This window comes from Bombina bombina, chromosome 4 (assembly GCF_027579735.1).
Source record: "Bombina bombina isolate aBomBom1 chromosome 4, aBomBom1.pri, whole genome shotgun sequence".
NCBI lineage: Eukaryota > Metazoa > Chordata > Amphibia > Anura > Bombinatoridae > Bombina > Bombina bombina.
In genome coordinates this window covers 509,845,470-509,861,166 of record NC_069502.1, presented here as the reverse complement: position 1 = coordinate 509,861,166, position 15,697 = coordinate 509,845,470, and the positions used below count along the sequence as shown (strand labels likewise).

At 38.0% G+C, this 15,697-nt stretch overlaps 1 protein-coding gene across 4 annotated transcripts in view; it reads right to left on the bottom strand.

Moving 5' to 3' along the window:
• COL19A1 (collagen type XIX alpha 1 chain) overlaps nt 1-15,697 on the bottom strand; it is a 1,696,717-nt gene that overhangs the window by 1,127,562 nt on the left and 553,458 nt on the right. The gene's annotated exons all lie outside the window — the stretch shown is intronic.

Here is a 15,697-nt window from a genome sequence, read left to right as displayed (position 1 = left end):
AATCGGATCCTTAACACATGAAACCCAATGTTTTATCTTTCATGATTTATAAGCATACATTTAGTATCAACTTTCGAATGTACTTTTGTTATCTAATTAGCTTCATTCTCTGGATATTCTTTGCTGAAAAGCATATCTAAATATGTTTATAAGATTCTGATTGTTAGCTGAATATAGCTGCCTCCTGTGATTGTTTCACCGTGTGCATGGCTATTTCTTCATTAAAATATATCTCAAGAATTAATCAAATTATGTAATATAAGTACATTTGAATGTTTTGTCAAATTGTATTCGCTACCTCAATCATGAAAGTAAATGTTTGCGTATAGTGTCCATTGAAATACATTCGTATGTGAAATTATTGTTAAATGAGCTTACCGTCAGATGAGAGTGGCAGGTTCCCGGTATCGATTCCTCCGATACCGACTACTTCCACCTCGGAGATGCTGGGCCGCAACATTTCCTCCCATCTGCAGTACTCCATTTCAAGGGCAGGGCCGCCACCGGTCCCTGCGGCATGTCGGGCCTCCAGGCTTAACTTTTTTTTAAGTTCAAGTTTACAGTCCCGGTACCGATGTTTGATGGAATCCATATCCCTGTTCCGGCAACCCACTGCATTGACTGCATTCCGAATCTCGTTCCAGAGCCTCCTCCTGTCAGTCGGGGTAGTCTTCTGGTGCTGCAGCATCCTATACCTGGCCATATAGGCCTCTACGAGGGCCTCCTTCTCCTCCATCGTAAACCTCGCCTCCCTAGTCGCCTTGGCCTTCCCCTGTGACGATGCCCTCTGTTTCCCGGACTGTGAAGCCCTACTCTGACCGCCACTGGGCCCAGCCACTTGGTCATCTTGAACCAAGTGGCTGGGTCCACCCACCGCTTCCACCCCCGCTTCCTGCCCCCCTTCCTGCCCCCCTTCCTGCCCTGTTCCTCTCCCCCTCCCTCTACTCCCCCCTCTACCTGTCCCCTGCCTGGCCTCCATCTCCTCCCTAAACTAAACCCCAAATAATCAAAAAAAAGTGAGTGTGATGAAATGAAAGGGGGTCAAAATAAAGAACTAAAAAGACAAAAAAGGTGCTTAAAGTGTGAGGGATGTAAAAAAAAACAAAGAGGGTAAGGAGTATTTAAATAAACGAAAAGAATAAGACTAAAAGGAGGATATGTAAACTAAATGTAACTAGGGGATGGGTATGGGATGGGTATGGGGTATGGGATAAGAGTAAATGGGATGAAAGGGAATGGGACTACAAGGAATGGGGTATGGAGTGTAGTATGAGGGGGTAGGGGGTATGGAGTGTATGTAGTGTTATTGATAAGTGTATGTATGTATTGAATGTGTTTGCGTGTAAATGTGTTAAGTGTACAGATAAATCACTCGCTCGCTAACTAACACTACTTCTAATTCTCAATAACAAACACTCCCACTAACGCTCACTAACTACCACTAACTGACGCTCACACTAACAACTATCACTAATAACTCCCACTAACTCACTCACGCTCCCACTAACAGACTCTCTCCCACTCCCGCTACCTCCCACTAACTCACTCACTCTCTCACGCTAACACTACCAACTGACTATCTCACGCTAACACTACCAACTGACTCTCTCACGCTAACACTACCAACTGACTCTCTCACACTAACACTAACTCACTCTCAAAAAATCGCAAAATCTCTATTCTTAACTCTCCAAAGACCCACCAGCAACACAGTCAAAGAAGCCCTGCTTGTGTGGTGCTTATATACCCTGTGTAAATGTTTAATGATGTCCCAATTTCCATTGTAATTAGTGTTCAGGTGTGCTTTATTAGCAATTAATATTATTGCAATGTGTATTAGGTGTGTTAATTTGCGCATGCTCATTTTGAGTTGGTATTTGTGGAATGTGTAGAATGCGATGATGTCATAGTGGTCGTTTTCTCTAACATTGTCCAATAGTATTCTTTTTAAATGTGAATTTGCGATGGTGTGTTCTTCGTGAAGTGTTGTATATGTATGTTTTTCATAATATATAATGATATTGAATGCGATTTTTTTTTTAGTGTATGTATATATTTTTTAATCCTTGTTGTTATTGTGCGATTTTCCGCATCTTAAAGTATATGCGTATTCCCCGTATAAATAGTATTAAAACTTCCCCCGCTTGTGAATGTGTAATGCTTGTGTGCTTTGTTGATTGATTGATGTTGTGACATTTGCGGCGTGTTATTGTTGTGCATGATGTGGTATGCGTCATATGACCGAGCTGTGCGTATTTCTCGCGAGATCGAGTGTTAGGTGAAAAAAGCTATTTTTTGCCTTTCCCATTGTTCTCTATGGGAGACTGTCTAACGCGGGCAGGATTACGCGTGTGACATACACGCGTTAGGAGCATCGTTAGATGGTCTTATATTAACTCTAAATACCGGAGTCAAACAATGCCGTGCGTTAGACATAAAACACGCGTGGCGTTAACAGCCCATCTACCGCCGAACTCTAAATCTAGCCGTTAGAGTTTGGTTTGAAAAATTATATCCAGAAAAAATAATGAGCCCTTTATCAGTTTTGTTAAATTCTTGTTGCTTTATCTTCAATGGTGACCTTGAAATAATAAAACATGTGAACACCTTTTGCTAAGGATGTGAAAGGTATTTATTTGTGTTATAACTTTTATTCTCCAGTAGCCTGTATTAGATTAAATGGATACAGTATGTATGTCTGTATTTTATATATTAAGTATATATATATATATATGTGTGTGTGTGTGTGTGTGTGTGTGTGTGTGTGTGTGTGTGTGTGTAGGATATCACTTCTAAATAAAAAAGAGAAAAAGGTGAATAAAAGGAGAGAAGAGAAAAAACAAAATAAAATGGTGTTAGTGATAATTTGCAGAGCTAAGATTTGAGACTGCCAATACAGCAAGTAATTCCATAAGCAGGAAGTTAGGACATAGGTTAATCCAACACCTTTTATTCTATCCTATGTTGTTTGGAGCTTGATATATGTTGTTCCATGCAGGATTTATTTTTTATAACCTGATTTCTTTGGTTCCTGTTTGTTGAGCTGGAAAGGATTTCCGTTTCTAGAGCAACACTAAGTGGAAGCTGCATCTCTTACCAGTGTGTGAAATCTGAACATAGTGGGGGAAAAACAGAATGACAAAATGTATGCTCACATTGTATGTTACCAGAGGATTCTTATGTGTAGAGAAGTGTAGTCCCCTTTGGGACCAGTAAATCATATAAATTAACTGCTGAAATGTAATTTTACTTTAGAAGAAGTCAGTATAGTGTGCTTTTATTTCAGCACTATACACTTTCACATTTATTTGATGGGCTACATTGCAGTGATGTGTCAGCCTATATGGATAATAAAAGGTAGTATGACATAAATATCTGAGAAAATGATAGATATTGTTTTCGTGAATCGTGCTCTATGGTTCACCCATATATTTATCCAGATTATGTACTTATTTGTTTCGGGTATTTATGATTAACAAAATTAATATTATGCACAATTAAAGCAATGTATTATTGTAATACATTTTTAAGAGAATTATATACATATTAAATTATTTCTGAATATAGGACTATATACTACTATTTCAGTTCAAGCCCATGATGAATGTCATTACATATGGGTAACATTCAAACACATGAGAGAGGGAAACAACATTCTTTAATAAACTATCCATTATATTTTCTTAAATTACCACATTCATTATATTGAAATAGGCTACAAACATAAACCTACAAATAACATCAAAGCTTGTCAAGGTCATTTTAAATGCAATGTAAGCAAATTAGACTACAGAAAAGGATTTGACAAAATAACAAGAGTTTCTAATCAGAATTTGTCATCACTAACATGTTTAGACTACAGAAATCCCCTGGTTTTATTTCTGTCATCCTCAATAACATTGCAAATAACATGTTACCATTTTCAACCTCTGAGAACAAATGTAGATTACTAGTTCTGTGTAGGAATTTACACTGTGGCAAATAAATAAATAAAAAACACAAAAAAGTAATAAAATAAATACAGGGCACTGCAATTGTTGAAAAAAATACATTGAAAGAATGTCCTAACATATACTTTTATTAAACAAGGCTAGCACTAATTACAAATGTCAGAAAACAAGATGATAGTCTATATGGTTCCCATTTGATACTTTTGGGTCATACAGTGTGCCTAAAAAAAAAGCTGTGTTAAAGGCCAAGATTTGTTTTGTGATGTAGTTTTGTCATGTGACTGCCAAACATGTTCATGTGACCACAGCTAGCATGGGCAAACATTGTAGAAATACATAGAAGTATAGGGAGACCCCCCAGAACATAGGAAACTGATACAACTCTACTGTTAATCAAGTTAGATTTATACTGACTCATAAATATAATACTATATTCAAGTTCGATTTTGTAAAGATTATTTTTGAATAATATTGTACTATATTTTCCCTAAGTTTGTCTATTCTATAAGGATTAGTTGTGTTTTTTAATTTTCTGCCCAAGGGAAATATCATTATAACAGTCTTTTAACCAAAAATGTTCCAGAAAATCATATTTTAACTTTGATCGCCATTTTTGATGAATCATCTACTTTATAGCTAATGGAAGGGTTTTAATAAAGTCTAAACTTCCCTGGGCTTTGATAAAACTTATTTCTTGTTATCACTATGAGCTACACATAGAAAGGTAGCTAAATCTTAGTAAAAAAAAAGTTGTAAACTCAGTCCCCAAAAAACTAATAGACCTCAAATGATTTGCCTCGCTTGCACTTATTTTACAAGTTTATGTGATGGCACCAGGTGACTTTTTAAAACAAACATGAATATGTAAATATTTACTTAAAGTCATTTTTTTCATTTTATATCCATATTAATATAGATCCAAAAACGACCTCACCTGCGTTTTGTCTGGCACCATGCAGCCATTTGTATAGAGCATATTACAGGAAGTTAAAGTAACGCTCATTACATTTGTTTGCTACATACTGTAGATTATTATGGAGAAAATAAAGATACATTTTATATTGTGATTGTTAATTCAACTAGCCCAGTTAAACAACTGGGTAGCTTTTAAAAGACTTTGATTTGTCAGTATTTCACTTGTATTATTTTATTAGATGAAAGTTAAAAAGTATTTTCTAAAAAAAATAAATCTATCAATCTCACTTCCTGGAATTACGCTTTTTTCCTAAAAAACGCTTTTTTCATAATCAAGACATGGCGGCGTAAATATTTATACGGATGAACTGTGATAAATAGAGAGTTAATGCTTTTTTGACAGGCAAAATGTATCATTATTACGTCCCAGCTCTCCTTTTACTAAACGTGCAAAATTACATCTATTTTTTTTTTATAAATTCAAGTGCACATGTGCGCTTCTCCAGAGGCGAGCTTGGGGGTAAGCTACAGGTGAAGCACATACAGAGTTCGCCTAGCCTTTGATAAATCTACCCCTTAGGGGTAGATTTTAGAAAATGTTTTGAAAAGTTGCTGAAAATTGTTTTCTGAGTAATTATAATAATGGTATTCAATTGTCCCTATGAAATGTTTATGTTTTAAAGACCAAATGCATTTGAAAGCATTAGTTACATTTGCTGTTATGATGATTTAGAATTTTAGAATGAATCTAAAAAAAAAACAGCAAAAAAGTTTACAAAGGAATTATCACTGATTAATATTTGACCAGAAGGAAAATATCTATTTTCTTCTGTGTAAACCATCATGCGAAGTTCACCAGCTATGGTCTAGATTGCAATATATATGTACACATGCATATACTGCACAAACGTATGTATCCAGACGCATGTACATACATACACACATACAAATCCACACATATACATATACACCTTTGAGCCTTTACCAGTCCAACACCTTGTAATATACCATATCCCTTTAACTCAATGTTTTAACATTTTTATAAATAATAAACACCTATTTTACATGTAATATTTATATGTGTGACTCTATTTAACATGTTATACATGTGGTTTGTAATACATTTATTCTTGCCCTAGCACTTTTCTTCAGCTCTCCAGGTGTGCTAAATTGTTTTGCGCTATTATGTGTTTTGTACTCGTGAGCAATTTATAACTCACCACTTGTGATCTGAGTGATATCAGTGTGCACCTTGTGCTATCAACAACAGCACTTCTCTTGTAACCTAGGCCTGTATATATAAAAAATAAAATGGTGCAAGACTTCTAAAACTTAAAGGGACATGAAACCCAACAACTTTCTTTCATAATTCAGACAGAGAAACTTTTTTCCAATTTAATTTGATTCATTCTTTTGGTCTCCTTTGTTGAAGAAACAGTGATGCATTACTGAGAGCTAGCTGAACACGTGAGCCAATAACATGAAGCATACATGTGCAGCCTCCAATCAGCTTCTAAAAAAAAAAAGCTTCTCCTGAGTCTACCTAGGTATGCTTTTCAAATATAGGATACCAAACTCAAAAACTGAACTCATTATTTTCCCTTCTTCCAAAATCTCCACCCCCCCCCCCCCAATTTTCTATAACTGTTGATAATTTCATCATCACCCCTACCCAGCATGCCAGATGTCTTGTGGGTCACACCTGACTCAGACATTTCCTTCACTGCTCACATTTAGTCCTTGGCTAAAGCCTGCAGCTTCCAACTTAAAAACATTTTTAAAATTAGACATTTCCTTACACAAAACACAACTAAGATTTGAATCCACTCTCTCATCCTTTCCCGTTTCGACTACTCCAACACGTCCTCTCTGGTCTACCTAGCTGCCGCCTAGCTCCTTTACAATCCATAATGAATGCCTCAGCCAGGCTCATCTTCCTTACATGTCGTTCTTCATCTGCCGCACCTCTCTGCCAATCCCTTCACTGGCTTCCTCTTGCCTCTAGGATTAAACACAAAATTCTCACTCTGACTTATAAAGCCCCCAACTGCACTGCTCCCCCCTACATCTCAGACCTTGTCTCCAGATACTGTCCCTCCCGTTCCCTTCGTTCTGCTCACGGCCTCCTACTCTCCTCCTCTCTTGTTACTTCCTCACATTCCCGCTTACAGGACTTCTCCAGACTGGCCTCCATATTGTGGAACTCCCTACCTCGCTCCACAAGACTCTCCCCTAGTTTTAACAGCTTCAAGCGCTCCCTAAAGACTCTACTATTCAGGGATGCATATAACCAACACTAATCTTTCCTAACTCCATTGATTTCCCCTTAAACCCCTTAGAATGTAATCCTATGAGCCCAGCTGTTTGTAGATCGCCTTCATAAGAGTCGACTACAACAGTAAAACTCTTGGCAGGGCCCTCTACCCATTTGATCCTTATAAATGTTATCTTGTATTCCAACTATGTTTATAGCACTGCGGAATCTGTTGGCGCTCTAAAAATACCTGTTAATAATAATAATAATAATACCAAGAGAACAAGTTTGAAAATTGAATAAATTGGAAAGTTGATTAAAAAAAAATGCATGTTCTCTTGAATCATAATAAAAAAAATTGGGCTTCATGTCCCTTTAAGTGATGTTAATTATAGGACAATGCTAGGGGCCGAATTATCAAGTACCGAATAGAGCTTGATGCCCCTGTCTAAAGACCGCTGCTCCATAACTTGTCCGCTGCCTCTGAGGCTGCAGCCTTCAATTCGCCCGATCCTATATGATCGGGCTGATTGACATCCCGTGGCCGCGAATCTGTAGGGGGTGGCATTGCACAAGCAGTTCACCAGAACTGCTTTTGCAATGATAAATTTATTGATGTGCGGCGGACATGATACACTATATCATATCATGTCCGTCTGCACTTTAGTAAATCGGCCCCCAAGTGTGTGTTTTTAAAAATTCTGCATTAACATGAAAACTTTTATATACATTCGGCTAGATTTAGAGTTTTGCGGCCAAAGGGGTTAGCTACGCGTGGTTTTTTCCCCTGCACCTTTTAAATAACATTGGTATTTAGAGTTCTCTGAAGAGCTGCGTTAGGCTCCAAAAATGGAGTCTAACAGCTCTATTACCTTACCAGCCCTTGAAAGGGCCTTTTGCGGGGCATGCCCCAAAGAAATCAGCTCTTTTGCCTGAAAAAAAACCCATACAATACCCCCCCAACATTACAACCCACCACCCACATACCCCTAATTTATCCCACCCAAACCCCCCTTAAAAAACCTAACTCTAAGCCCCTGAAGATCTCCCTACCTTGTATTCACCCAGCCGGGTATCACCAATCCGTCCAGAAGAGGGTCCGAAGTCTTCATCCTATCCGGCAAGAAGAGGTCCTCCAGAGGGTCCAAAGTCTTCATCCAGGTGGCATCTTCTATCTTCTTCCATCCGGAGTGGAGCAGGTCCATCTTGAAACAGCCGACGTGGAGCCATCCTTCCTCACCGACGTCCTAAGTCCGAATGAAGGTTCCTTTAAATGACGTCATCCAAGATGGCGTCCCTCGAATTCCGATTGGCTGATAGGATTCTATCAACCAATCAGAATTAAGGTAGGAAATCTAACCCACCCAAACCCCCCTTAAAAAAACCTAACACTAAGCTCCCTACCTTTTATTCACCCAGCCGAGTATCACTGATCCGTCCAGAAGAGGGTCCGAAGTCTTCATCCTATCCGGCAAGAAGAGGTCCAGAAGAGGGTCCGAAGTCTTCATCCTATCCGGCAAGAAGAGGCCCTCCAGAGGGTCCAAAGTCTTCATCCAGGCGGCATCTTCTATCTTCTTCTATCTGGAGCGGAGCGGATCCATCTTGAAGCAGGCGATGCGGAGCCATCCTTCCTCACCAACATCCTAAGTCCGAATGAAGGTTCCTTTAAATGACGTCATCCAAGATGGCGTCCCTCGAATTGCGATTGGCTGATAGGATTCTATCAGCCAATCGGAATTAAGGTAGGAAAAATCTGATTGGCTGATTTAATCAGCCAATCAGATTCAAGTTCAATCCGATTGGCTGATTGGATCAGCCAATCAGATTGAGCTTGCATTCTATTGGCTGTTCCGATCAGCCAATAGAATGCAAGCTCAATCTTATTGGCCGATTGGATCAGCCAATCAGATTGAACTTGAATCTGATTGGCTGATTAAATCAGCCAATCAGATTTTTCCTACCTTAATTCCGATTGGCTGATAGAATCCTAGAAGATGCCGCCTGGATGAAGACTTTGGACCCTCTGGAGGGCCTCTTCTTGCCGGATAGGATGAAGACTTCGGACCCTCTTCTGGACGGATCGGTGATACTCGGCTGGGTGAATACAAGGTAGGGAGATCTTCAGGGGCTTAGTGTTAGGTTTTTTTAAGGGGGGTTTGGGTGGGTTAGATTAGGGGTATGTGGTGGTGGGTTGTAATGTTGGGGGGGGTATTGTATTGTTTTTTTTCAGGCAAAATAGCTGATTTCTTTGGGGCATGCCCCGCAAAAGGCCCTTTTAAGGGCTGGTAAGGTAATAGAGCTGTTAACTTTTTATTTTAGAATAGGGTAGGGCATTTTTTTATTTTGGGGGGCTTTGTTATTTTTTTAGGGGGCTTAGAGTAGGTGTAATTAGTTCTAGAAATTCTTGTAAACTTTTTTTATTTTTTGTAATTTAGTGTTTGTTTTTTTTGTAATTTAGTTTAGTTGATTTAATTGTAGGTAATTGTAGGTAGTTTATTTAATTTATTTATTGATAGTGTAGTGCTAGGTTTAATTGTAACTTAGGTTAGGATTTATTTTACAGGTAATTTTGTAATTATTTTAACTAGGTAGCTATTAAATAGTTAATAACTATTTAATAGCTATTGTACCTAGTTAAAATAAATACAAAGTTGCCTGTAAAATAAATATAAATCCTAAAATAGCTACAATGTAATTATTAGTTATATTGTAGCTATATTAGGGTTTATTTTACAGGTAAGTATTGAGCTTTAAATATGATTCATTTATTTAATAAGAAATAATTTATTTCGTTAGATTTAAATTATATTTAACTTTGAGGGGTGTTAGCGTTAGGGTTAGACTTAGCTTTTGGGGTTAATACATTTATTAGAGTAGCGGTGAGGTCCAGTCGGCAGATTAGGGGTTAATACTTGAAGTTAGGTGGCGGCGATGTTGGGGAGGGCAGATTAGGGGTTAATAAAATTTATTATAGGGTTTGCGAGGTGGGAGTGCGGCAATTTAGGGATTAATACATTTATTATAGTGGCGACGAGGTCCGGTCGGCAGATTAGGGGTTAATAAGTGTAGGTAAGGTAGCGGCGACGTTGGGGGGGGGCAGATTAGGGGTTAATAAATATTATGTAGGTGTCGGCGATGTTAGGGACAGCAGATTAGGGGTACATAGGGATAAGGTAGGTGTCGGCGGTGTGCGGTTGGCAGATTAGGGGTTAAAAATGTTTATTATAGTGGCGGCGATGTGGGGGGACCTCGGTTTGGGGGAACATAGGTAGTTTATGGGTGTTAGTGTACTTTAGAGCACAGTAGTTAAGAGCTTTATGAACCGGCGTTAGCCCAGAAAGCTCTTAACTCCTGACTTTTTTCTGCGGCTGGAGTTTTGTCGTTAGAGTTCTAACGCTCACTTCAGCCAAGACTAAATACTGGCGTTAGGAAGATCCCATTGAAAAGATAGGATATGCAATTGGCGTAAGGGGATCTGCGGTATGGAAAAGTCGTGGGTGGAAAGTGAGCGTTAGACCCTTTCCTGACTGACTCTAAATACCAGCGGGCAGTAAAAACCAGCGTTAGGAGCCCTTAACGCTGGTTTTGATGGCTACCGCAGAACTCTAAATCTAGGCGATTGTTTCTTATTAAAAAAAAAAACATTATTTATGTAAGAACTTACCTGATAAATTCATTTCTTTCATATTGGCAAGAGTCCATGAGCTAGTGACATATTGGATATACAATCCTACCAGAAGGAGCAAAGTTTCCCAAACCTCAAAATGCCTATAAATACACCCCTCACCACACCCACAATTTAGTTTAATTAATAGCCAAGTACTGGGGTGATAAAGAAAGGAGTAAAAAGCATCAACAAAGGAATTTGGAAATAATTGTGCTTTATACAAAAAAAATCATAGCCACCATAAAAAGAGTGGGCCTCATGTACTCTTGCCAATATGAAAGAAATTAATTTATAAGGTAAGTTCTTACATAAATTATGTTTTCTTTCATGTAATTGGCAAGAGTCCATTAGCTAGTGAAGTATGGGATAGCAATACCCAAGATGTGGAACTCCACACAAGAGTCACTAAAGAGGGAGGGATAAAATAAAAACAGCCATTTTTTCTCATAAATGAAAGAAAAAAACTTAAAACATAAGCAGAAGAATCAAACTGAAACAGCTGCCTGAAGAAGTTTTCTACCAAAAACTGCTTCCGAAGAAGCAAATACATAAAATGGTAGACTTTAGTAAATTTATGCAAAGAAGACCAAGCTGCTGCTTTACAAATCTGATCAACTGAAGCTTCATTCTTAAAAGTCAACGAAGTAGAGACTGATCTAGTAGAACGAGCTGTAACTCTCTAAGGAGGGGCTTGACCCAACTCCAAATAAGCTTTATGAATCAAAAGCTTTAACCAAGATGCCAAGGAAATGGCAGAAGCCTTCTGACCTTTCCTAGAACCAGAAAAGATAACAAAGAGACTAGAAGTTTTCCTGAAATTTTTAGTAGCTTTGACATAATATTTCAAAGCTCTAACCACATCACATGTAAGGATCTCTCCAAAGAATTCTTAGGATTAGGACATAAAGACGGGACAACAATTTATCTATTAATGTTGTTAGAATTCACAACCTTAGGTAAGAATTTAAATGAAGTCTGCAAAGCAGCCTTATCCTGATGAAAAATGGGATATGAACCACAGAAATTAGACAGGAGCTGGATTCCACCCAAGCAAGTTTCCGAGATACTTCTTTCCTAACTTGGGGACTGTGAGTCCCACCCTGATGATTGACATATGCAACAGTTGTGATATTGCCTGTCTGATAACAAATGAACAGTTCTCTCTTCAACAAAGACCAAACCTGAAGAGCCCTGAAAATCACACAGAGTTCCAAAATATTGATTGGTAATCTCGCCTCTTGAGATTTCCAAACCCCTTGTGCTGTCAGAGATCCCCAGACAGCTCCCCAACCTGACTTGCATCTGTTGTAATTACAGTCCAGGTTGGATGAACAAAAGAGGCCCCTAAAATTATACGATGGTGATCTAACCACTAAGTCAGAGATAGTCGAACATTGTGATTTAAGGATATTAATTGCGATATCTTTGTATAATCCCTGCACCACTGGTTCAGCATACAAAGCTGGAGAGAAAACTTGCACATAGCTACTGAAGGGAATGATTGAGACTGAAGGTTCCGACAAGCTGAAACCAATTTTAATCTTCTCCTGTCTGTTAGACAGACACTGGACACTGAATCTATCTGGAAACCTAAAAAGGTGACCCTTGTCTGAGGAATCAAAGAACTTTTTGGTAAATTGATCCTCCAACCATGTCTTTGAAGAAACAAAACTAGTTGATTTGTGTGAGATTTTGCAGAATGTAAAGACTGAGCTAGTACCAAGATATCATCCAAATAAGGAAACACTGCAATACCCCGTTCTCTGATTACAGAGAGTAGGGCACCGAGAACTTTTGAAAAGATTCTTGGAGCTGTCGCTAGGCCAAATGGAAGAGCGACAAATTGGTAATGCTGGTCTAGAAAAGAGAATCTCAGAAACTGATAATTATCTGGATGAATCGGAAAATGAAGATATGCATCCTGTAAGTCTATTGTGGACATATAATACCCTTGCTGAATAAAAGGCAGAATAGTCCTTATAGTCACCATTTTGAAACTTGGCACTCTTACATAACGATTCAAAATTTTCAGATCCAGAACTGGCCTGAATGAATTTTCTTTATTTGGGACAATGAATAGATTTGAATAAAACCCCAGACCCTGTTCCTGAAACGGAACTGGTATGATTACCCCTGAAAGCTCCAGGTCTGAAACACACTTCTGGAAAGCCTGAGCCTTTACTGGATTTGCTGGGATGCGTGAGAGAAAAAATCTTCTCACAGGAGGTCTTACTCTGAATCCTATTCGGTACCCTTGAGAGACAATACTCTGAATCCATTGATTTTGGACAGAATCTGTCCAAATTCCTTGGAAGAATTTTAATCTGCCCCCTACCAGCTGAGCTGGAATGAGGGCCGCACCTTCATGCAAACTTGGGGTCTGGCTTTGATTTCTTAAATGGTTTGGATTTATTCAAACTTGAAGAAGGTTTCCAATTGGAACCAGATTCTTTGGGGGAAGGATTAGGTTTCTGTTCCTTATTTTGTTGAAAGGAACGAAAACGGTTAGAAGCTTTAGATTTACCCTTAGATCTTTTATCCTGAGGCAAAAAAACTCCCTTCCCCCAGTGACAGTTGAAATAATTGAATCCAACTGAGAACCAAATAACGTATTACCTTGGAAAGAAGGAGATAGTAATCTAGACTTAGATACAATGTCAGCATTCCAAGATTTAACCCACAAAGCTCTCCTAGCTAAAATAGCTAAAGACATAAGGGCATATTTATCAAGCTCTGGATTGAGGCCCCATGTTTCTGGCAAGCCTGCAGGCTCGCCAAAAACAACAGTTAGGAAGCAGCGGTCACAAAGACCACTGCTCCATATCCTGTCCACCTGCTCTGAGCAGGCAGACAGACATCGCTGCAATTCAACCTGATCGAGTACATACCACAGCTGGAGATATAATCTCCACAAATTTACAACAAATGCACTTAGCTTTGGTAGAACTGTTATCAGGCAGCAGGGTTCCAACAGTGGTTTCTGAGACAGGATCAGATTGAGACATCTTGCAAATGTAAGAGAAAAAACAACATATAAAGCAAAATGATCAATTTCCTTATATGGCAGTTTCAGGAATGGGAAAAAATGCAAACAGCATAGCCCTCTGATAGAGAAAAAGGCAAGAGGCATATAAGAATAGGTTTTAAATAATGAAAATATTTGGTGCCAAGTACGACGCACAATGCAAACAGAATTTTTTTTGGCGCTAACAACATCTGGAAATGACACACTCGCGTCATTGAAGACGCAACCTTGTGAAAGGAACACGGCTTCAACTAAGATGCCAGAAATGATGAATTTTGCGTCATCGAACGTAACTTTGCGCCAAAGAATGACGCAATATACTTTGGCATTTTGCGCCCTCAGGAGCCTAATTTTGCCCGCAAAATTTAATGAAAAACAGTCAATTTGAAAAAACACTATACCCCAGGTAAGATTTTTTTTTCCTAAAAAATGCTTTTCACAAATATGAAACTGACACCCTTCAAAAGGAAATATACATAAACCTGACTCATGGCAAATATAAGTACAATAATATATTTAGAACTTAATATTAATAAATAAAGTGCCAAACCATAGCTGAGAGTGTCTTAAGTAATGAAAACATACTTACCAAAAGACACCCATCCACATATAGCAGATAGCCAAACTAGTACTGAAACAGTTATCAGTAGAGGTAATGGAATATGAGAGTATATCGTCGATCTGAATAAGGGAGATAGGAGATTAATCTCCACGACCGATAACAGAAAACCTATGAAATAGATCCCCGTGAGGAAAACCATTGCATTCAATAGGTGATACTCCATTCACATCCCTCTGACATTCACTGTACTCTGAGAGGAATCAGGCTTCAAAATGCTGAGAAGCGCATATCAACGTAGAATCTAAGCCCAAACTTACTTCACCACCTCCATAGGAGGCAAAGTTTGTAAAACTGAATTGTTGGTGTGGTGAGGGGTGTATTTATAGGCATTTTGAGGTTTGGGTAACTTTGCCCCTCCTGGTAGGATTGTATATCCCATACGTCACTAGCTCATGGACTCTTGCCAATTACATGAAAGAAATGCTGTGTACATTTTTGTTTCTTAATAAAATTGGTACTTTTTGTCTAAAACTAATTTTATCAATAAAATATTTTTGTTTTTAAAATTGTGTCTTTTCTAGTTAAGGTGTAATTATTAATATAGAACATTCACGGTAAAAAAATTAAATAAAAGATTTGCATAACTGTCAATTAGTTTAACAAGATGCAAAACAAACTTTATTGCACATGAGGACATTTCAGTTTTTAACAGAAGCGAGAGAGACAGACAGATAGATAATATACTACATCTATAAAGATGGAATAAAGGTGTGACAACTTTTACTATCTTGGTACCATTGAAGTAATAGTACTATTATAGAGTGTGATTATAATAAGACGCCTGAATTTTAAAATGTTTTACATTTTTGCAATTGTGCCATTAAAACATGGCTGTAAATGATAAAGTATTATGTTTTTATAACATCCTTTGCCAGAAAGTTAACTTTGTTGCATCTGTCTGTTTTCACTCTTACAGTTTACATATTTTACTGATAAATACACTTAGAAAAATATGAATAGCTCAAAGGCTCTTCTGAAGCTTGTTTATTGAACTGGTTAATGAAAACCAAAACATCATTTTTTTTTTTTTTCAAAGTATAACAAACAGCTAGCATCAAACTCCTTTTGACTATGAAAGCATTATAGAATGAGTTGCAGCAAGGGCTTTTTTTTACTTATTTATAATATATTTTATGTAATGTTTTAGAGTAATCAATGGATTGTGTTTGTGATAGAAGCAGAACATTCCCTATAAAGTCCTTAGCAACAAATTTTCTAGTGTTCTTTAGCTTCAACAGTAAAGAATATAAAATGGCACGTTAAA